This window comes from Ranitomeya imitator, chromosome 9 (assembly GCF_032444005.1).
Source record: "Ranitomeya imitator isolate aRanImi1 chromosome 9, aRanImi1.pri, whole genome shotgun sequence".
NCBI classification, from domain to species: Eukaryota; Metazoa; Chordata; class Amphibia; order Anura; family Dendrobatidae; genus Ranitomeya; species Ranitomeya imitator.
In genome coordinates this window covers 100,188,702-100,213,386 of record NC_091290.1, presented here as the reverse complement: position 1 = coordinate 100,213,386, position 24,685 = coordinate 100,188,702, and the positions used below count along the sequence as shown (strand labels likewise).

Sequence of the window (24,685 nt, the reverse complement as noted above, 5' to 3'; positions counted from 1 at the left end):
TGAGGGTCACATGTACATTACAGCACAGGCCGCTGACAGTCACATGTACATTACAGCGCAGGCCGCTGACGGTCACATGTACATTACAGCACAGGCCGCTGACAGTCACATGTACATTACAGCACAGACCGCTGACGGTCACAGGTACATTACAGCACAGGCCGCTGACAGTCACATGTACAGTACAGCACAGGCCACTGACGGTCACAGGTACATTACAGCACAGGCCGCTGACAGTCACATGTACATTACAGCACAGGCCGCTGACGGTCACATGTACATTACAGCACAGGCCGCTGACAGTCACATGTACATTACAGCACAGGCCGCTGACGGTCACATGTACGTTACAGCACAGGCCGCTGACGGTCACAGGTACATTACAGCACAGGCCGCTGACGGTCACATGTACATTACAGCACAGGCCGCTGACGGTCACATGTACATTACAGCACAGGCCGCTGACGGTCACATGTACATTACAGCGCAGGCCGCTGACGGTCACATGTACATTACAGCGCAGGCCGCTGAAGGTCACATGTACATTACAGCACAGGCCGCTGACGGTCACATGTACATTACAGCACAGACCGCTGACGGTCAGAGGTACATTACAGCACAGGCCGCTGACAGTCACATGTACAGTACAGCACAGGCCGCTGACGGTCACAGGTACATTACAGCACAGGCCGCTGACGGTCACAGGTACAGTACAGCACAGGCAGCTAACGGTCACAGGTACAGTACAGCACAGGCAGCTGACGGTCACAGGTACAGTACAGCACAGGCAGCTGACGGTCACAGGTACAGTACAGCACAGGCAGCTGACGGTCACATGTACATTACAGCACAGGCTGCTGACGGTCACAGGTACAGTACAGCACAGGCAGCTGACGGTCACAGGTACAGTACAGCACAGGCAGCTGACGGTCACAGGTACAGTACAGCACAGGCCGCTGACGGTCACATGTACATTACAGCACAGGCCGCTGACGGTCACAGGTACAGTACAGCACAGGCCGCTGACGGTCACATGTACATTTCAGCACAGGCCGCTGACGGTCACATGTACATTACAGCACAGGCCGCTGACGGTCACATGTACATTACAGCACAGGCCGCTGACGGTCACATGTACATTACAGCGCAGGCCGCTGACGGTCACATGTACATTACAGCGCAGGCCGCTGACGGTCACATGTACATTACAGCACAGGCCGCTGACGGTCACATGTCATTACAGCACAGGCCGCTGACGGTCACAGGTACATTACAGCACAGGCCGCTGACGGTCACATGTCATTACAGCACAGGCCGCTGACGGTCACAGGTACATTACAGCACAGGCCGCTGACGGTCACAGGTACATTACAGCACAGGCCGCTGACGGTCACATGTACATTACAGCACAGGCCGCTGACGGTCACATGTACAGTACAGGCCGCTGACGGTCACTGGTACATTACAGCACAGGCCGCTGACGGTCACATATACATTACAGCACAGACCGCTGACGGTCACAGGTACAGTACAGCACAGGCCGCTGACTGTCACAGGTACAGTACAGCACAGGCCGCTGACGGTCACATGTACATTACAGCACAGGCCGCTGACGGTCACAGGTACAGTACAGCACAGGCCGCTGACTGTCACAGGTACAGTACAGCACAGGCCGCTGACGGTCACAGGTACAGTACAGCACAGGCCGCTGACGGTCACATGTACATTACAGCACAGGCCGCTGACGGTCACATGTACATTACAGCACAGGCCGCTGACGGTCACAGGTACAGTACAGCACAGGCAGCTAACGGTCACAGGTACAGTACAGCACAGGCAGCTGACGGTCACAGGTACAGTACAGCACAGGCAGCTGACGGTCACAGGTACAGTACAGCACAGGCAGCTGACGGTCACATGTACATTACAGCACAGGCTGCTGACGGTCACAGGTACAGTACAGCACAGGCAGCTGACGGTCACAGGTACAGTACAGCACAGGCAGCTGACGGTCACAGGTACAGTACAGCACAGGCCGCTGACGGTCACATGTACATTACAGCACAGGCCGCTGACGGTCACAGGTACAGTACAGCACAGGCCGCTGACGGTCACATGTACATTTCAGCACAGGCCGCTGACGGTCACATGTACATTACAGCACAGGCCGCTGACGGTCACATGTACATTACAGCACAGGCCGCTGACGGTCACATGTACATTACAGCGCAGGCCGCTGACGGTCACATGTACATTACAGCGCAGGCCGCTGACGGTCACATGTACATTACAGCACAGGCCGCTGACGGTCACATGTCATTACAGCACAGGCCGCTGACGGTCACAGGTACATTACAGCACAGGCCGCTGACGGTCACATGTCATTACAGCACAGGCCGCTGACGGTCACAGGTACATTACAGCACAGGCCGCTGACGGTCACAGGTACATTACAGCACAGGCCGCTGACGGTCACATGTACATTACAGCACAGGCCGCTGACGGTCACATGTACAGTACAGGCCGCTGACGGTCACTGGTACATTACAGCACAGGCCGCTGACGGTCACATATACATTACAGCACAGACCGCTGACGGTCACAGGTACAGTACAGCACAGGCCGCTGACTGTCACAGGTACAGTACAGCACAGGCCGCTGACGGTCACATGTACATTACAGCACAGGCCGCTGACGGTCACAGGTACAGTACAGCACAGGCCGCTGACTGTCACAGGTACAGTACAGCACAGGCCGCTGACGGTCACAGGTACAGTACAGCACAGGCCGCTGACGGTCACATGTACATTACAGCACAGGCCGCTGACGGTCACATGTACATTACAGCACAGGCCGCTGACGGTCACAGGTACATTACAGCACAGGCCGCTAAGGGTCACAGGTACAGTACAGCACAGACCGCTGACGGTCACAGGTACATTACAGCACAGGCCGCTGACAGTCACATGTACAGTACAGCACAGGCCGCTGACGGTCACAGGTACAGTACAGCACAGGCCGCTAACGGTCACAGGTACAGTACAGCACAGGCCGCTGACGGTCACAGGTACATTACAGCACAGGCCGCTGACAGTCACATGTACAGTACAGCACAGGCCGCTGACGGTCACAGGTACAGTACAGCACAGGCAGCTAACGGTCACAGGTACAGTACAGCACAGGCAGCTGACGGTCACAGGTACAGTACAGCACAGGCAGCTAACGGTCACAGGTACAGTACAGCACAGGCAGCTGACGGTCACAGGTACAGTACAGCACAGGCAGCTAACGGTCACAGGTACAGTACAGCACAGGCAGCTGACGGTCACAGGTACAGTACAGCACAGGCCGCTGACGGTCACATGTACATTACAGCACAGGCCGCTGACGGTCACAGGTAAAGTACAGCACAGGCAGCTGACGGTCACAGGTACAGTACAGCACAGGCAGCTGACGGTCACAGGTACATTACAGCACAGGCAGCTGACGGTCACAGGTACATTACAGCACAGGCCGCTGACGGTCACAGGTACAGTACAGCACAGGCCGCTGACGGTCACAGGTACAGTACAGCACAGGCAGCTGACGGTCACAGGTACAGTACAGCACAGGCCGCTGACGGTCACAGGTACAGTACAGCACAGGCCGCTGACGGTCACAGGTACAGTACAGCACAGGCCGCTGACGGTCACAGGTACATTACAGCACAGGCAGCTGACGGTCACAGGTACAGTACAGCACAGGCCGCTGACGGTCACATGTACATTACAGCACAGGCCGCTGACGGTCACATGTACATTACAGCACAGGCCGCTGACGGTCACATGTACATTACAGCACAGGCCGCTGACGGTCACAGGTACATTACAGCACAGGCCGCTAAGGGTCACAGGTACAGTACAGCACAGACCGCTGACGGTCACAGGTACATTACAGCACAGGCCGCTGACAGTCACATGTACAGTACAGCACAGGCCGCTGACGGTCACAGGTACAGTACAGCACAGGCCGCTAACGGTCACAGGTACAGTACAGCACAGGCCGCTGACGGTCACAGGTACATTACAGCACAGGCCGCTGACAGTCACATGTACAGTACAGCACAGGCCGCTGACGGTCACAGGTACAGTACAGCACAGGCAGCTAACGGTCACAGGTACAGTACAGCACAGGCAGCTGACGGTCACAGGTACAGTACAGCACAGGCAGCTAACGGTCACAGGTACAGTACAGCACAGGCAGCTGACGGTCACAGGTACAGTACAGCACAGGCAGCTAACGGTCACAGGTACAGTACAGCACAGGCAGCTGACGGTCACAGGTACAGTACAGCACAGGCCGCTGACGGTCACATGTACATTACAGCACAGGCCGCTGACGGTCACAGGTACAGTACAGCACAGGCAGCTGACGGTCACAGGTACAGTACAGCACAGGCAGCTGACGGTCACAGGTACATTACAGCACAGGCAGCTGACGGTCACAGGTACATTACAGCACAGGCCGCTGACGGTCACAGGTACAGTACAGCACAGGCCGCTGACGGTCACAGGTACAGTACAGCACAGGCAGCTGACGGTCACAGGTACAGTACAGCACAGGCCGCTGACGGTCACAGGTACAGTACAGCACAGGCCGCTGACGGTCACAGGTACATTACAGCACAGGCCGCTGACGGTCACAGGTACATTACAGCACAGGCAGCTGACGGTCACAGGTACAGTACAGCACAGGCAGCTGACGGTCACAGGTACAGTACAGCACAGGCAGCTGACGGTCACATGTACATTACAGCACAGGCTGCTGACGGTCACAGGTACAGTACAGCACAGGCAGCTGACGGTCACAGGTACAGTACAGCACAGGCAGCTGACGGTCACAGGTACAGTACAGCACAGGCCGCTGACGGTCACATGTACATTACAGCACAGGCCGCTGACGGTCATATGTACATTACAGCACAGGCCGCTGACAGTCACATGTACAGTACAGGCCGCTGACGGTCACAGGTACAGTACAGCACAGGCAGCTGACGGTCACAGGTACAGTACAGCACAGGCCGCTGACGGTCATATGTACATTACAGCACAGGCCGCTGACGGTCATATGTACATTACAGCACAGGCAGCTAACGGTCACAGGTACAGTACAGCACAGGCCGCTGACGGTCACAGGTACAGTACAGCACAGGCAGCTGACGGTCACAGGTACAGTACAGCACAGGCCGCTGACGGTCACAGGTACAGTACAGCACAGGCAGCTGACGGTCACAGGTACAGTACAGCACAGGCCGCTGACGGTCACAGGTACATTACAGCACAGGCAGCTAACGGTCACAGGTACATTACAGCACAGGCAGCTGACGGTCACAGGTACAGTACAGCACAGGCCGATGACGGTCACAGGTACATTACAGCACAGGCCGCTAACGGTCACAGGTACAGTACAGCACAGGCCGCTGACGGTCACAGGTACAGTACAGCACAGGCCGCTGACGGTCACAGGTACATTACAGCACAGAAGCTGATATCAAATAATCCGATTAAATCACTTCTATCACACTTTCTATCACAGGCAGCTGACGGTCACAGGTACAGTACAGCACAGGCCGCTGACGGTCACAGGTACATTACAGCACAGGCAGCTGACGGTCACAGGTACAGTACAGCACAGGCCGCTGACGGTCACATGTACATTACAGCACAGGCCGCTGACGGTCATATGTACATTACAGCACAGGCAGCTAACGGTCACAGGTACATTACAGCACAGGCAGCTGACGGTCACAGGTACAGTACAGCACAGGCCGATGACGGTCACAGGTACATTACAGCACAGGCCGCTAACGGTCACAGGTACAGTACAGCACAGGCCGCTGACGGTCACAGGTACAGTACAGCACAGGCCGCTGACGGTCACAGGTACATTACAGCACAGAAGCTGATATCAAATAATCCGATTAAATCACTTCTATCACACTTTCTATCACAGGCAGCTGACGGTCACAGGTACAGTACAGCACAGGCCGCTGACGGTCACAGGTACATTACAGCACAGGCAGCTGACGGTCACAGGTACAGTACAGCACAGGCCGCTGACGGTCACATGTACATTACAGCACAGGCCGCTGACGGTCATATGTACATTACAGCACAGGCCGCTGACGGTCATATGTACATTACAGCACAGGCCGCTGACAGTCACATGTACAGTACAGGCCGCTGACGGTCACAGGTACAGTACAGCACAGGCAGCTGACGGTCACAGGTACAGTACAGCACAGGCCGCTGACGGTCATATGTACATTACAGCACAGGCCGCTGACGGTCATATGTACATTACAGCACAGGCAGCTAACGGTCACAGGTACAGTACAGCACAGGCCGCTGACGGTCACAGGTACAGTACAGCACAGGCAGCTGACGGTCACAGGTACAGTACAGCACAGGCCGCTGACGGTCACAGGTACATTACAGCACAGGCCGCTGACGGTCACATGTACATTACAGCACAGGCAGCTGACGGTCACAGGTACATTACAGCACAGGCAGCTGACGGTCATATGTACATTACAGCACAGGCCGCTGACGGTCATATGTACATTACAGCACAGGCCGCTGACGGTCATATGTACATTACAGCACAGGCAGCTAACGGTCACAGGTACAGTACAGCACAGGCCGCTGACGGTCACAGGTACAGTACAGCACAGGCAGCTGACGGTCACAGGTACAGTACAGCACAGGCCGCTGACGGTCACAGGTACAGTACAGCACAGGCCGCTGACGGTCACAGGTACATTACAGCACAGGCCGCTGACGGTCACAGGTACATTACAGCACAGGCCGCTAACGGTCACAGGTACAGTACAGCACAGGCCGCTGACGGTCACAGGTACATTACAGCACAGGCCGCTAACGGTCACAGGTACAGTACAGCACAGGCCGCTGACGGTCACAGGTACAGTACAGCACAGGCCGCTGACGGTCACAGGTACAGTACAGCACAGGCCGCTGACGGTCACAGGTACATTACAGCACAGGCCGCTAACGGTCACAGGTACATTACAGCACAGGCAGCTAACGGTCACAGGTACATTACAGCACAGGCCGCTAAAGGTCACAGGTACAGTAAAGCACAGGCCGCTGACGGTCATATGTACATTACAGCACAGGCCGCTGACAGTCACATGTACAGTACAGGCCGCTGACGGTCACAGGTACAGTACAGCACAGGCAGCTGACGGTCACAGGTACAGTACAGCACAGGCCGCTGACGGTCATATGTACATTACAGCACAGGCCGCTGACGGTCATATGTACATTACAGCACAGGCAGCTAACGGTCACAGGTACAGTACAGCACAGGCCGCTGACGGTCACAGGTACAGTACAGCACAGGCAGCTGACGGTCACAGGTACAGTACAGCACAGCACAGGCCGCTGACGGTCACAGGTACAGTACAGCACAGGCAGCTGACGGTCACAGGTACAGTACAGCACAGGCCGCTGACGGTCACAGGTACATTACAGCACAGGCAGCTAACGGTCACAGGTACATTACAGCACAGGCAGCTGACGGTCACAGGTACAGTACAGCACAGGCCGCTGACGGTCACAGGTACATTACAGCACAGGCCGCTAACGGTCACAGGTACAGTAAAGCACAGGCCGCTGACGGTCACAGGTACAGTACAGCACAGGCCGCTGACGGTCACAGGTACATTACAGCACAGGCCGCTGACGGTCATATGTACATTACAGCACAGGCAGCTGACGGTCACAGGTACAGTACAGCACAGGCCGCTGACGGTCACATGTACATTACAGCACAGGCCGCTGACGGTCACATGTACATTACAGCACAGGCCGCTGACGGTCATATGTACATTACAGCACAGGCCGCTGACGGTCACAGGTACAGTACAGCACAGGCCGCTGACGGTCACAGGTACAGTACAGCACAGGCCGCTGACGGTCACAGGTACAGTACAGCACAGGCCGCTGACGGTCACAGGTACAGTACAGCACAGGCCGCTGACGGTCACAGGTACAGTACAGCACAGGCCGCTGACGGTCACAGGTACAGTACAGCACAGGCCGCTGACGGTCATATGTACATTACAGCACAGGCCGCTGACAGTCACATGTACAATACAGGCCGCTGACGGTCACAGGTACAGTACAGCACAGGCCGCTGACGGTCACATGTACATTACAGCACAGGCCGCTAACGGTCACAGGTACATTACAGCACAGGCCGCTGACGGTCACAGGTACAGTACAGCACAGGCCGCTGACGGTCACAGGTACATTACAGCACAGGCCGCTGACGGTCACAGGTACAGTACAGCACAGGCCGCTGACGGTCACAGGTACATTACAGCACAGGCCGCTGACGGTCATATGTACATTACAGCACAGGCCGCTGACGGTCATATGTACATTACAGCACAGGCCGCTGACAGTCACATGTACAGTACAGGCCGCTGACGGTCACAGGTACAGTACAGCACAGGCAGCTGACGGTCACAGGTACAGTACAGCACAGGCCGCTGACGGTCATATGTACATTACAGCACAGGCCGCTGACGGTCATATGTACATTACAGCACAGGCAGCTAACGGTCACAGGTACAGTACAGCACAGGCCGCTGACGGTCACAGGTACAGTACAGCACAGGCAGCTGACGGTCACAGGTACAGTACAGCACAGGCCGCTGACGGTCACAGGTACAGTACAGCACAGGCAGCTGACGGTCACAGGTACAGTACAGCACAGGCCGCTGACGGTCACAGGTACATTACAGCACAGGCCGCTGACGGTCACAGGTACATTACAGCACAGGCCGCTGACGGTCACAGGTACAGTACAGCACAGGCCGCTGACGGTCACAGGTACATTACAGCACAGGCAGCTAACGGTCACAGGTACATTACAGCACAGGCAGCTGACGGTCACAGGTACAGTACAGCACAGGCCGCTGACGGTCACAGGTACATTACAGCACAGGCCTCTAACGGTCACAGGTACAGTAAAGCACAGGCCGCTGACGGTCACAGGTACAGTACAGCACAGGCCGCTGACGGTCACAGGTACATTACAGCACAGGCCGCTGACGGTCATATGTACATTACAGCACAGGCAGCTGACGGTCACAGGTACAGTACAGCACAGGCAGCTGACGGTCACAGGTACAGTACAGCACAGGCAGCTGACGGTCACAGGTACAGTACAGCACAGGCCGCTGACGGTCATATGTACATTACAGCACAGGCCGCTGACGGTCATATGTACATTACAGCACAGGCAGCTAACGGTCACAGGTACAGTACAGCACAGGCCGCTGACGGTCACAGGTACAGTACAGCACAGGCAGCTGACGGTCACAGGTACAGTACAGCACAGGCCGCTGACGGTCACAGGTACAGTACAGCACAGGCAGCTGACGGTCACAGGTACAGTACAGCACAGGCCGCTGACGGTCACAGGTACATTACAGCACAGGCAGCTAACGGTCACAGGTACATTACAGCACAGGCAGCTGACGGTCACAGGTACAGTACAGCACAGGCCGCTGACGGTCACAGGTACATTACAGCACAGGCCGCTAACGGTCACAGGTACAGTAAAGCACAGGCCGCTGACGGTCACAGGTACAGTACAGCACAGGCCGCTGACGGTCACAGGTACATTACAGCACAGGCCGCTGACGGTCATATGTACATTACAGCACAGGCAGCTGACGGTCACAGGTACAGTACAGCACAGGCCGCTGACGGTCACATGTACATTACAGCACAGGCCGCTGACGGTCACATGTACATTACAGCACAGGCCGCTGACGGTCATATGTACATTACAGCACAGGCCGCTGACGGTCACAGGTACAGTACAGCACAGGCCGCTGACGGTCACAGGTACAGTACAGCACAGGCCGCTGACGGTCACAGGTACAGTACAGCACAGGCCGCTGACGGTCACAGGTACAGTACAGCACAGGCCGCTGACGGTCACAGGTACAGTACAGCACAGGCCGCTGACGGTCACAGGTACAGTACAGCACAGGCCGCTGACGGTCACAGGTACAGTACAGCACAGGCCGCTGACGGTCACATGTACATTACAGCACAGGCCGCTGACGGTCACATGTACATTACAGCACAGGCCGCTGACGGTCATATGTACATTACAGCACAGGCCGCTGACGGTCACAGGTACAGTACAGCACAGGCCGCTGACGGTCACAGGTACAGTACAGCACAGGCCGCTGACGGTCACAGGTACAGTACAGCACAGGCCGCTGACGGTCACAGGTACAGTACAGCACAGGCCGCTGACGGTCACAGGTACAGTACAGCACAGGCCGCTGACGGTCATATGTACATTACAGCACAGGCCGCTGACAGTCACATGTACAATACAGGCCGCTGACGGTCACAGGTACAGTACAGCACAGGCCGCTGACGGTCACATGTACATTACAGCACAGGCCGCTAACGGTCACAGGTACATTACAGCACAGGCCGCTGACGGTCACAGGTACAGTACAGCACAGGCCGCTGACGGTCACAGGTACATTACAGCACAGGCCGCTGACGGTCACAGGTACAGTACAGCACAGGCCGCTGACGGTCACAGGTACATTACAGCACAGGCCGCTGACGGTCATATGTACATTACAGCACAGGCCGCTGACGGTCACAGGTACAGTACAGCACAGGCCGCTGACGGTCACATGTACATTACAGCACAGGCCGCTGACGGTCACATGTACATTACAGCACAGGCCGCTGACGGTCACATGTACATTACAGCACAGGCCGCTGACGGTCATATGTACATTACAGCACAGGCCGCTGACGGTCACAGGTACAGTACAGCACAGGCCGCTGACGGTCACAGGTACAGTACAGCACAGGCCGCTGACGGTCACAGGTACATTACAGCACAGGCAGCTAACGGTCACAGGTACATTACAGCACAGGCAGCTGACGGTCACAGGTACAGTACAGCACAGGCCGCTGACGGTCATATGTACATTACAGCACAGGCCGCTGACAGTCACATGTACAATACAGGCCGCTGACGGTCACAGGTACAGTACAGCACAGGCCGCTGACGGTCACATGTACATTACAGCACAGGCCGCTAACGGTCACAGGTACATTACAGCACAGGCCGCTGACGGTCACAGGTACAGTACAGCACAGGCCGCTGACGGTCACAGGTACATTACAGCACAGGCCGCTGACGGTCACAGGTACAGTACAGCACAGGCCGCTGACGGTCACAGGTACATTACAGCACAGGCCGCTGACGGTCATATGTACATTACAGCACAGGCCGCTGACGGTCATATGTACATTACAGCACAGGCAGCTAACGGTCACAGGTACAGTACAGCACAGGCCGCTGACGGTCACAGGTACAGTACAGCACAGGCAGCTGACGGTCACAGGTACAGTACAGCACAGGCCGCTGACGGTCACAGGTACATTACAGCACAGGCCGCTGACGGTCACATGTACATTACAGCACAGGCAGCTGACGGTCACAGGTACATTACAGCACAGGCAGCTGACGGTCATATGTACATTACAGCACAGGCCGCTGACGGTCATATGTACATTACAGCACAGGCCGCTGACGGTCATATGTACATTACAGCACAGGCAGCTAACGGTCACAGGTACAGTACAGCACAGGCCGCTGACGGTCACAGGTACAGTACAGCACAGGCAGCTGACGGTCACAGGTACAGTACAGCACAGGCCGCTGACGGTCACAGGTACAGTACAGCACAGGCCGCTGACGGTCACAGGTACATTACAGCACAGGCCGCTGACGGTCACAGGTACATTACAGCACAGGCCGCTAACGGTCACAGGTACAGTACAGCACAGGCCGCTGACGGTCACAGGTACATTACAGCACAGGCCGCTAACGGTCACAGGTACAGTACAGCACAGGCCGCTGACGGTCACAGGTACAGTACAGCACAGGCCGCTGACGGTCACAGGTACAGTACAGCACAGGCCGCTGACGGTCACAGGTACATTACAGCACAGGCCGCTAACGGTCACAGGTACATTACAGCACAGGCAGCTAACGGTCACAGGTACATTACAGCACAGGCCGCTAAAGGTCACAGGTACAGTAAAGCACAGGCCGCTGACGGTCATATGTACATTACAGCACAGGCCGCTGACAGTCACATGTACAGTACAGGCCGCTGACGGTCACAGGTACAGTACAGCACAGGCAGCTGACGGTCACAGGTACAGTACAGCACAGGCCGCTGACGGTCATATGTACATTACAGCACAGGCCGCTGACGGTCATATGTACATTACAGCACAGGCAGCTAACGGTCACAGGTACAGTACAGCACAGGCCGCTGACGGTCACAGGTACAGTACAGCACAGGCAGCTGACGGTCACAGGTACAGTACAGCACAGCACAGGCCGCTGACGGTCACAGGTACAGTACAGCACAGGCAGCTGACGGTCACAGGTACAGTACAGCACAGGCCGCTGACGGTCACAGGTACATTACAGCACAGGCAGCTAACGGTCACAGGTACATTACAGCACAGGCAGCTGACGGTCACAGGTACAGTACAGCACAGGCCGCTGACGGTCACAGGTACATTACAGCACAGGCCGCTAACGGTCACAGGTACAGTAAAGCACAGGCCGCTGACGGTCACAGGTACAGTACAGCACAGGCCGCTGACGGTCACAGGTACATTACAGCACAGGCCGCTGACGGTCATATGTACATTACAGCACAGGCAGCTGACGGTCACAGGTACAGTACAGCACAGGCCGCTGACGGTCACATGTACATTACAGCACAGGCCGCTGACGGTCACATGTACATTACAGCACAGGCCGCTGACGGTCATATGTACATTACAGCACAGGCCGCTGACGGTCACAGGTACAGTACAGCACAGGCCGCTGACGGTCACAGGTACAGTACAGCACAGGCCGCTGACGGTCACAGGTACAGTACAGCACAGGCCGCTGACGGTCACAGGTACAGTACAGCACAGGCCGCTGACGGTCACAGGTACAGTACAGCACAGGCCGCTGACGGTCACAGGTACAGTACAGCACAGGCCGCTGACGGTCACAGGTACAGTACAGCACAGGCCGCTGACGGTCACATGTACATTACAGCACAGGCCGCTAACGGTCACAGGTACATTACAGCACAGGCCGCTGACGGTCACAGGTACAGTACAGCACAGGCCGCTGACGGTCACAGGTACATTACAGCACAGGCCGCTGACGGTCACAGGTACAGTACAGCACAGGCCGCTGACAGTCACAGGTACATTACAGCACAGGCCGCTGACGGTCATATGTACATTACAGCACAGGCCGCTGACGGTCATATGTACATTACAGCACAGGCCGCTGACAGTCACATGTACAATACAGGCCGCTGACGGTCACAGGTACAGTACAGCACAGGCAGCTGACGGTCACAGGTACAGTACAGCACAGGCCGCTAACGGTCACAGGCACAGTACAGCACAGGCCGCTGACGGTCACATGTACATTACAGCACAGGCCGCTAACGGTCACAGGTACATTACAGCACAGGCCGCTGACGGTCACAGGTACATTACAGCACAGGCCGCTAACGGTCACAGGTACAGTACAGCACAGGCCGCTGACGGTCACATGTACATTACAGCACAGGCCGCTAACGGTCACAGGTACATTACAGCACAGGCCGCTGACGGTCACAGGTACAGTACAGCACAGGCCGCTGACGGTCACAGGTACATTACAGCACAGGCCGCTGACGGTCACAGGTACAGTACAGCACAGGCCGCTGACGGTCACAGGTACATTACAGCACAGGCCGCTGACGGTCATATGTACATTACAGCACAGGCCGCTGACGGTCATATGTACATTACAGCACAGGCCGCTGACAGTCACATGTACAGTACAGGCCGCTGACGGTCACAGGTACAGTACAGCACAGGCAGCTGACGGTCACAGGTACAGTACAGCACAGGCCGCTGACGGTCATATGTACATTACAGCACAGGCCGCTGACGGTCATATGTACATTACAGCACAGGCAGCTAACGGTCACAGGTACAGTACAGCACAGGCCGCTGACGGTCACAGGTACAGTACAGCACAGGCAGCTGACGGTCACAGGTACAGTACAGCACAGGCCGCTGACGGTCACAGGTACAGTACAGCACAGGCAGCTGACGGTCACAGGTACAGTACAGCACAGGCCGCTGACGGTCACAGGTACATTACAGCACAGGCAGCTAACGGTCACAGGTACATTACAGCACAGGCAGCTGACGGTCACAGGTACAGTACAGCACAGGCCGCTGACGGTCACAGGTACATTACAGCACAGGCCTCTAACGGTCACAGGTACAGTAAAGCACAGGCCGCTGACGGTCACAGGTACAGTACAGCACAGGCCGCTGACGGTCACAGGTACATTACAGCACAGGCCGCTGACGGTCATATGTACATTACAGCACAGGCAGCTGACGGTCACAGGTACAGTACAGCACAGGCCGCTGACGGTCACATGTACATTACAGCACAGGCCGCTGACGGTCACATGTACATTACAGCACAGGCCGCTGACGGTCATATGTACATTACAGCACAGGCCGCTGACGGTCATATGTACATTACAGCACAGGCAGCTAACGGTCACAGGTACAGTACAGCACAGGCCGCTGACGGTCACAGGTACAGTACAGCACAGGCCGCTGACGGTCACAGGTACATTACAGCACAGGCAGCTGACGGTCACAGGTACAGTACAGCACAGGCCGCTGACGGTCACAGGTACATTACAGCACAGGCAGCTGACGGTCACAGGTACAGTACAGCACAGGCCGCTGACGGTCACAGGTACATTACAGCACAGGCCGCTGACGGTCACAGGTACATTACAGCACAGGCCGCTAACGGTCACAGGTACAGTACAGCACAGGCCGCTGACGGTCACAGGTACATTACAGCACAGGCCGCTAACGGTCACAGGTACAGTACAGCACAGGCCGCTGACGGTCACAGGTACAGTACAGCACAGGCCGCTGACGGTCACAGGTACAGTACAGCACAGGCCGCTGACGGTCACAGGTACAGTACAGCACAGGCCGCTGACGGTCACAGGTACATTACAGCACAGGCCGCTAACGGTCACAGGTACATTATAGCACAGGCCGCTGACGGTCACAGGTACAGTACAGCACAGGCCGCTGACGGTCACAGGTACAGTACAGCACAGGCCGCTGACGGTCACAGGTACAGTACAGCACAGGCCGCTGACGGTCACAGGTACAGTACAGCACAGGCCGCTGACGGTCACAGGTACAGTACAGCACAGGCCGCTGACGGTCACAGGTACAGTACAGCACAGGCCGCTGACGGTCACAGGTACAGTACAGCACAGGCCGCTGACGGTCACAGGTACAGTACAGCACAGGCCGCTGACGGTCACAGGTACAGTACAGCACAGGCCGCTGACGGTCACAGGTACAGTACAGCACAGGCCGCTGACGGTCACAGGTACAGTACAGCACAGGCCGCTGACGGTCACATGTACATTACAGCACAGGCCGCTAACGGTCACAGGTACATTACAGCACAGGCCGCTGACGGTCACAGGTACAGTACAGCACAGGCCGCTGACGGTCACAGGTACATTACAGCACAGGCCGCTGACGGTCACAGGTACAGTACAGCACAGGCCGCTGACAGTCACAGGTACATTACAGCACAGGCCGCTGACGGTCATATGTACATTACAGCACAGGCCGCTGACGGTCATATGTACATTACAGCACAGGCCGCTGACAGTCACATGTACAGTACAGGCCGCTGACGGTCACAGGTACAGTACAGCACAGGCAGCTGACGGTCACAGGTACAGTACAGCACAGGCCGCTGACGGTCATATGTACATTACAGCACAGGCCGCTGACGGTCATATGTACATTACAGCACAGGCAGCTAACGGTCACAGGTACAGTACAGCACAGGCCGCTGACGGTCACAGGTACAGTACAGCACAGGCAGCTGACGGTCACAGGTACAGTACAGCACAGGCCGCTGACGGTCACAGGTACAGTACAGCACAGGCAGCTGACGGTCACAGGTACAGTACAGCACAGGCCGCTGACGGTCACAGGTACATTACAGCACAGGCAGCTAACGGTCACAGGTACATTACAGCACAGGCAGCTGACGGTCACAGGTACAGTACAGCACAGGCCGCTGACGGTCACAGGTACATTACAGCACAGGCCGCTAACGGTCACAGGTACAGTAAAGCACAGGCCGCTGACGGTCACAGGTACAGTACAGCACAGGCCGCTGACGGTCACAGGTACATTACAGCACAGGCCGCTGACGGTCATATGTACATTACAGCACAGGCAGCTGACGGTCACAGGTACAGTACAGCACAGGCCGCTGACGGTCACATGTACATTACAGCACAGGCCGCTGACGGTCATATGTACATTACAGCACAGGCCGCTGACGGTCATATGTACATTACAGCACAGGCAGCTAACGGTCACAGGTACAGTACAGCACAGGCCGCTGACGGTCACAGGTACAGTACAGCACAGGCAGCTGACAGTCACAGGTACAGTACAGCACAGGCCGCTGACGGTCACAGGTACAGTACAGCACAGGCCGCTGACGGTCACAGGTACAGTACAGCACAGGCCGCTGACGGTCACAGGTACAGTACAGCACAGGCCGCTGACGGTCACAGGTACAGTACAGCACAGGCCGCTGACGGTCACAGGTACAGTACAGCACAGGCCGCTGACGGTCACAGGTACAGTACAGCACAGGCCGCTGACGGTCACAGGTACATTACAGCACAGAAGCTGATATCAAATAATCCGATTAAATCACTTCTATCACACTTTCTATCACAGGCAGCTGACGGTCACAGGTACAGTACAGGCCGCTGATGGTCACATGTACATTACAGCACAGGCCGCTGACGGTCACAGGTACATTACAGCACAGGCAGCTGACGGTCACAGGTACAGTACAGCACAGGCCGCTGACGGTCACATGTACATTACAGCACAGGCCGCTGACGGTCATATGTACATTACAGCACAGGCCGCTGACAGTCACATGTACAGTACAGGCCGCTGACGGTCACAGGTACAGTACAGCACAGGCAGCTGACGGTCACAGGTACAGTACAGCACAGGCCGCTGACGGTCATATGTACATTACAGCACAGGCCGCTGACGGTCATATGTACATTACAGCACAGGCAGCTAACGGTCACAGGTACAGTACAGCACAGGCCGCTGACGGTCACAGGTACAGTACAGCACAGGCAGCTGACGGTCACAGGTACAGTACAGCACAGGCCGCTGACGGTCACAGGTACAGTACAGCACAGGCAGCTGACGGTCACAGGTACAGTACAGCACAGGCCGCTGACGGTCACAGGTACATTACAGCACAGGCAGCTAACGGTCACAGGTACATTACAGCACAGGCAGCTGACGGTCACAGGTACAGTACAGCACAGGCCGCTGACGGTCACAGGTACATTACAGCACAGGCCGCTAACGGTCACAGGTACAGTAAAGCACAGGCCGCTGACGGTCACAGGTACAGTACAGCACAGGCCGCTGACGGTCACAGGTACATTACAGCACAGGCCGCTGACGGTCATATGTACATTACAGCACAGGCAGCTGACGGTCACAGGTACAGTACAGCACAGGCCGCTGACGGTCATATGCACATTACAGCACAGGCCGCTGACGGTCATATGTACATTACAGCACAGGCCGCTGACGGTCACAGGTACAGTACAGCACAGGCCGCTGACGGTCACAGGTACAGTACAGCACAGGCCGCTGACGGTCACAGGTACAGTACAGCACAGGCCGCTGACGGTCACAGGTACAGTACAGCACAGGCCGCTGACGGTCACAGGTACATTACAGCACAGGCCGCTAACGGTCACAGGTACAGTACAGCACAGGCCGCTGACGGTCACATGTACATTACAGCACAGGCCGCTAACGGTCACAGGTACATTACAGCACAGGCCGCTGACGGTCACAGGTACAGTACAGCACAGGCCGCTGACGGTCACAGGTACATTACAGCACAGGCCGCTGACGGTCACAGGTACAGTACAGCACAGGCCGCTGACAGTCACAGGTACATTACAGCACAGGCCGCTGACGGTCATATGTACATTACAGCACAGGCCGCTGACGGTCATATGTACATTACAGCACAGGCCGCTGACAGTCACATGTACAATACAGGCCGCTGACGGTCACAGGTACAGTACAGCACAGGCAGCTGACGGTCACAGGTACAGTACAGCACAGGCCGCTAACGGTCACAGGCACAGTACAGCACAGGCCGCTGACGGTCACATGTACATTACAGCACAGGCCGCTAACGGTCACAGGTACATTACAGCACAGGCCGCTGACGGTCACAGGTACATTACAGCACAGGCCGCTAACGGTCACAGGTACAGTACAGCACAGGCCGCTGACGGTCACATGTACATTACAGCACAGGCCGCTAACGGTCACAGGTACATTACAGCACAGGCCGCTGACGGTCACAGGTACAGTACAGCACAGGCCGCTGACGGTCACAGGTACATTACAGCACAGGCCGCTGACGGTCACAGGTACAGTACAGCACAGGCCGCTGACGGTCACAGGTACATTACAGCACAGGCCGCTGACGGTCATATGTACATTACAGCACAGGCCGCTGACGGTCATATGTACATTACAGCACAGGCCGCTGACAGTCACATGTACAGTACAGGCCGCTGACGGTCACAGGTACAGTACAGCACAGGCAGCTGACGGTCACAGGTACAGTACAGCACAGGCCGCTGACGGTCATATGTACATTACAGCACAGGCCGCTGACGGTCATATGTACATTACAGCACAGGCAGCTAACGGTCACAGGTACAGTACAGCACAGGCCGCTGACGGTCACAGGTACAGTACAGCACAGGCAGCTGACGGTCACAGGTACAGTACAGCACAGGCCGCTGACGGTCACAGGTACAGTACAGCACAGGCAGCTGACGGTCACAGGTACAGTACAGCACAGGCCGCTGACGGTCACAGGTACATTACAGCACAGGCAGCTAACGGTCACAGGTACATTACAGCACAGGCAGCTGACGGTCACAGGTACAGTACAGCACAGGCCGCTGACGGTCACAGGTACATTACAGCACAGGCCTCTAACGGTCACAGGTACAGTAAAGCACAGGCCGCTGACGGTCACAGGTACAGTACAGCACAGGCCGCTGACGGTCACAGGTACATTACAGCACAGGCCGCTGACGGTCATATGTACATTACAGCACAGGCAGCTGACGGTCACAGGTACAGTACAGCACAGGCCGCTGACGGTCACATGTACATTACAGCACAGGCCGCTGACGGTCACATGTACATTACAGCACAGGCCGCTGACGGTCATATGTACATTACAGCACAGGCCGCTGACGGTCATATGTACATTACAGCACAGGCAGCTAACGGTCACAGGTACAGTACAGCACAGGCCGCTGACGGTCACAGGTACAGTACAGCACAGGCCGCTGACGGTCACAGGTACATTACAGCACAGGCAGCTGACGGTCACAGGTACAGTACAGCACAGGCCGCTGACGGTCACAGGTACATTACAGCACAGGCAGCTGACGGTCACAGGTACAGTACAGCACAGGCCGCTGACGGTCACAGGTACATTACAGCACAGGCCGCTGACGGTCACAGGTACATTACAGCACAGGCCGCTAACGGTCACAGGTACAGTACAGCACAGGCAGCTGACGGTCACAGGTACATTACAGCACAGGCCGCTAACGGTCACAGGTACAGTACAGCACAGGCCGCTGACGGTCACAGGTACAGTACAGCACAGGCCGCTGACGGTCACAGGTACAGTACAGCACAGGCCGCTGACGGTCACAGGTACAGTACAGCACAGGCCGCTGACGGTCACAGGTACATTACAGCACAGGCCGCTAACGGTCACAGGTACATTATAGCACAGGCCGCTGACGGTCACAGGTACAGTACAGCACAGGCCGCTGACGGTCACAGGTACAGTACAGCACAGGCCGCTGACGGTCACAGGTACAGTACAGCACAGGCCGCTGACGGTCACAGGTACAGTACAGCACAGGCCGCTGACGGTCACAGGTACAGTACAGCACAGGCCGCTGACGGTCACAGGTACAGTACAGCACAGGCCGCTGACGGTCACAGGTACAGTACAGCACAGGCCGCTGACGGTCACAGGTACAGTACAGCACAGGCCGCTGACGGTCACAGGTACAGTACAGCACAGGCCGCTGACGGTCACAGGTACAGTACAGCACAGGCCGCTGACGGTCACAGGTACAGTACAGCACAGGCCGCTGACGGTCACATGTACATTACAGCACAGGCCGCTAACGGTCACAGGTACATTACAGCACAGGCCGCTGACGGTCACAGGTACAGTACAGCACAGGCCGCTGACGGTCACAGGTACATTACAGCACAGGCCGCTGACGGTCACAGGTACAGTACAGCACAGGCCGCTGACAGTCACAGGTACATTACAGCACAGGCCGCTGACGGTCATATGTACATTACAGCACAGGCCGCTGACGGTCATATGTACATTACAGCACAGGCCGCTGACAGTCACATGTACAGTACAGGCCGCTGACGGTCACAGGTACAGTACAGCACAGGCAGCTGACGGTCACAGGTACAGTACAGCACAGGCCGCTGACGGTCATATGTACATTACAGCACAGGCCGCTGACGGTCATATGTACATTACAGCACAGGCAGCTAACGGTCACAGGTACAGTACAGCACAGGCCGCTGACGGTCACAGGTACAGTACAGCACAGGCAGCTGACGGTCACAGGTACAGTACAGCACAGGCCGCTGACGGTCACAGGTACAGTACAGCACAGGCAGCTGACGGTCACAGGTACAGTACAGCACAGGCCGCTGACGGTCACAGGTACATTACAGCACAGGCAGCTAACGGTCACAGGTACATTACAGCACAGGCAGCTGACGGTCACAGGTACAGTACAGCACAGGCCGCTGACGGTCACAGGTACATTACAGCACAGGCCGCTAACGGTCACAGGTACAGTAAAGCACAGGCCGCTGACGGTCACAGGTACAGTACAGCACAGGCCGCTGACGGTCACAGGTACATTACAGCACAGGCCGCTGACGGTCATATGTACATTACAGCACAGGCAGCTGACGGTCACAGGTACAGTACAGCACAGGCCGCTGACGGTCACATGTACATTACAGCACAGGCCGCTGACGGTCATATGTACATTACAGCACAGGCCGCTGACGGTCATATGTACATTACAGCACAGGCAGCTAACGGTCACAGGTACAGTACAGCACAGGCCGCTGACGGTCACAGGTACAGTACAGCACAGGCAGCTGACAGTCACAGGTACAGTACAGCACAGGCCGCTGACGGTCACAGGTACAGTACAGCACAGGCCGCTGACGGTCACAGGTACAGTACAGCACAGGCCGCTGACGGTCACAGGTACAGTACAGCACAGGCCGCTGACGGTCACAGGTACAGTACAGCACAGGCCGCTGACGGTCACAGGTACAGTACAGCACAGGCCGCTGACGGTCACAGGTACAGTACAGCACAGGCCGCTGACGGTCACAGGTACATTACAGCACAGAAGCTGATATCAAATAATCCGATTAAATCACTTCTATCACACTTTCTATCACAGGCAGCTGACGGTCACAGGTACAGTACAGGCCGCTGATGGTCACATGTACATTACAGCACAGGCCGCTGACGGTCACAGGTACATTACAGCACAGGCAGCTGACGGTCACAGGTACAGTACAGCACAGGCCGCTGACGGTCACATGTACATTACAGCACAGGCCGCTGACGGTCATATGTACATTACAGCACAGGCCGCTGACAGTCACATGTACAGTACAGGCCGCTGACGGTCACAGGTACAGTACAGCACAGGCAGCTGACGGTCACAGGTACAGTACAGCACAGGCCGCTGACGGTCATATGTACATTACAGCACAGGCCGCTGACGGTCATATGTACATTACAGCACAGGCAGCTAACGGTCACAGGTACAGTACAGCACAGGCCGCTGACGGTCACAGGTACAGTACAGCACAGGCAGCTGACGGTCACAGGTACAGTACAGCACAGGCCGCTGACGGTCACAGGTACAGTACAGCACAGGCAGCTGACGGTCACAGGTACAGTACAGCACAGGCCGCTGACGGTCACAGGTACATTACAGCACAGGCAGCTAACGGTCACAGGTACATTACAGCACAGGCAGCTGACGGTCACAGGTACAGTACAGCACAGGCCGCTGACGGTCACAGGTACATTACAGCACAGGCCGCTAACGGTCACAGGTACAGTAAAGCACAGGCCGCTGACGGTCACAGGTACAGTACAGCACAGGCCGCTGACGGTCACAGGTACATTACAGCACAGGCCGCTGACGGTCATATGTACATTACAGCACAGGCAGCTGACGGTCACAGGTACAGTACAGCACAGGCCGCTGACGGTCATATGCACATTACAGCACAGGCCGCTGACGGTCATATGTACATTACAGCACAGGCCGCTGACGGTCACAGGTACAGTACAGCACAGGCCGCTGACGGTCACAGGTACAGTACAGCACAGGCCGCTGACGGTCACAGGTACAGTACAGCACAGGCCGCTGACGGTCACAGGTACAGTACAGCACAGGCCGCTGACGGTCACAGGTACATTACAGCACAGGCCGCTAACGGTCACAGGTACAGTACAGCACAGGCCGCTGACGGTCACATGTACATTACAGCACAGGCCGCTAACGGTCACAGGTACATTACAGCACAGGCCGCTGACGGTCACAGGTACAGTACAGCACAGGCCGCTGACGGTCACAGGTACATTACAGCACAGGCCGCTGACGGTCACAGGTACAGTACAGCACAGGCCGCTGACGGTCACAGGTACAGTACAGCACAGGCCGCTGACGGTCACAGGTACAGTACAGCACAGGCCGCTGACGGTCACAGGTACAGTACAGCACAGGCCGCTGACGGTCACAGGTACAGTACAGTACAGGCCGCTGACGGTCACAGGTACATTACAGCACAGGCAGCTGACGGTCACATGTACATTACAGCACAGGCCGCTGACGGTCACAGGTACATTACAGCACAGGCAGCTGACGGTCACATGTACAGTACAGCACAGGCCGCTGACGGTCACATGTACATTACAGCACAGGCCGCTGACGGTCACAGGTACATTACAGCACAGGCAGCTGACGGTCACATGTACAGTACAGCACAGGCCGCTGACGGTCACATGTACATTACAGCACAGGCAGCTGACGGTCACAGGTACATTACAGCACAGGCAGCTGACGGTCACATGTACAGTACAGCACAGGCAGCTGACGGTCACATGTACATTACAGCACAGGCCGCTGACGGTCACAGGTACAGTACAGCACAGGCCGCTGACGGTCACATGTACATTACAGCACAGGCCGCTGACGGTCACAGGTACAGTACAGTACAGGCCGCTGACGGTCACAGGTACAGTACAGCACAGGCCGCTGACGGTCACAGGTACATTACAGCACAGGCCGCTGACGGTCACAGGTACAGTACAGTACAGGCCGCTGACGGTCACATGTACATTACAGCACAGGCCGCTGACGGTCACAGGTACAGTACAGTACAGGCCGCTGACGGTCACAGGTACAGTACAGCACAGGCCGCTGACGGTCACAGGTACAGTACAGCACAGGCCGCTGACGGTCACAGGTACATTACAGCACAGGCAGCTGACGGTCACAGGTACAGTACAGCACAGGCCGCTGACGGTCACAGGTACATTACAGCACAGGCCGCTGACGGTCACAGGTACAGTACAGCACAGGCCGCTGACGGTCACAGGTACAGTACAGCACAGGCCGCTGACGGTCACAGGTACATTACAGCACAGGCCGCTGACGGTCACAGGTACAGTACAGCACAGGCCGCTGACGGTCACAGGTACAGTACAGCACAGGCCGCTGACGGTCACAGGTACAGTACAGCACAGGCCGCTGACGGTCACATGTACAGTACAGCACAGGCCGCTGACGGTCACAGGTACAGTACAGCACAGGCCGCTGACGGTCACAGGTACAGTACAGCACAGGCCGCTGACGGTCACATGTACAGTACAGCACAGGCCGCTGACGGTCACAGGTACATTACAGCACAGGCCGCTGACGGTCACAGGTACAGTACAGCACAGGCCGCTGACGGTCACAGGTACAGTACAGCACAGGCCGCTGACGGTCACATGTACAGTACAGCACAGGCCGCTGACGGTCACAGGTACAGTACAGCACAGGCAGCTGACGGTCACAGGTACAGTACAGCACAGGCAGCTGACGGTCACAGGTACATTACAGCACAGAAGCTGATATCAAATAATCCGATTAAATCACTTCTATCACACTTACACCGCTAGTGCATGGAGGCCGCCATCTTCCCACAATGCAACATACCGGAAGCACGTGTACTGTGCAACC

At 56.4% G+C, this 24,685-nt stretch overlaps 1 protein-coding gene across 2 annotated transcripts in view; it reads right to left on the bottom strand.

Annotated features, from left to right (window-relative positions):
• PRMT7 (protein arginine methyltransferase 7) overlaps positions 1 to 24,685 on the bottom strand; it is a 126,679-nt gene that overhangs the window by 90,245 nt on the left and 11,749 nt on the right. Inside the window, exon 1 of one of the 2 annotated variants that reach the window (XM_069740321.1) lies at positions 24,617 to 24,677. The exons of the other annotated variant lie outside the window; for it this stretch is intronic. The gene's annotated coding sequence lies outside the window, so the exon portion shown is untranslated. Of the gene's footprint in view, positions 1 to 24,616; positions 24,678 to 24,685 lie in introns of those variants that run through there. 2 annotated transcript variants of the gene reach the window in all.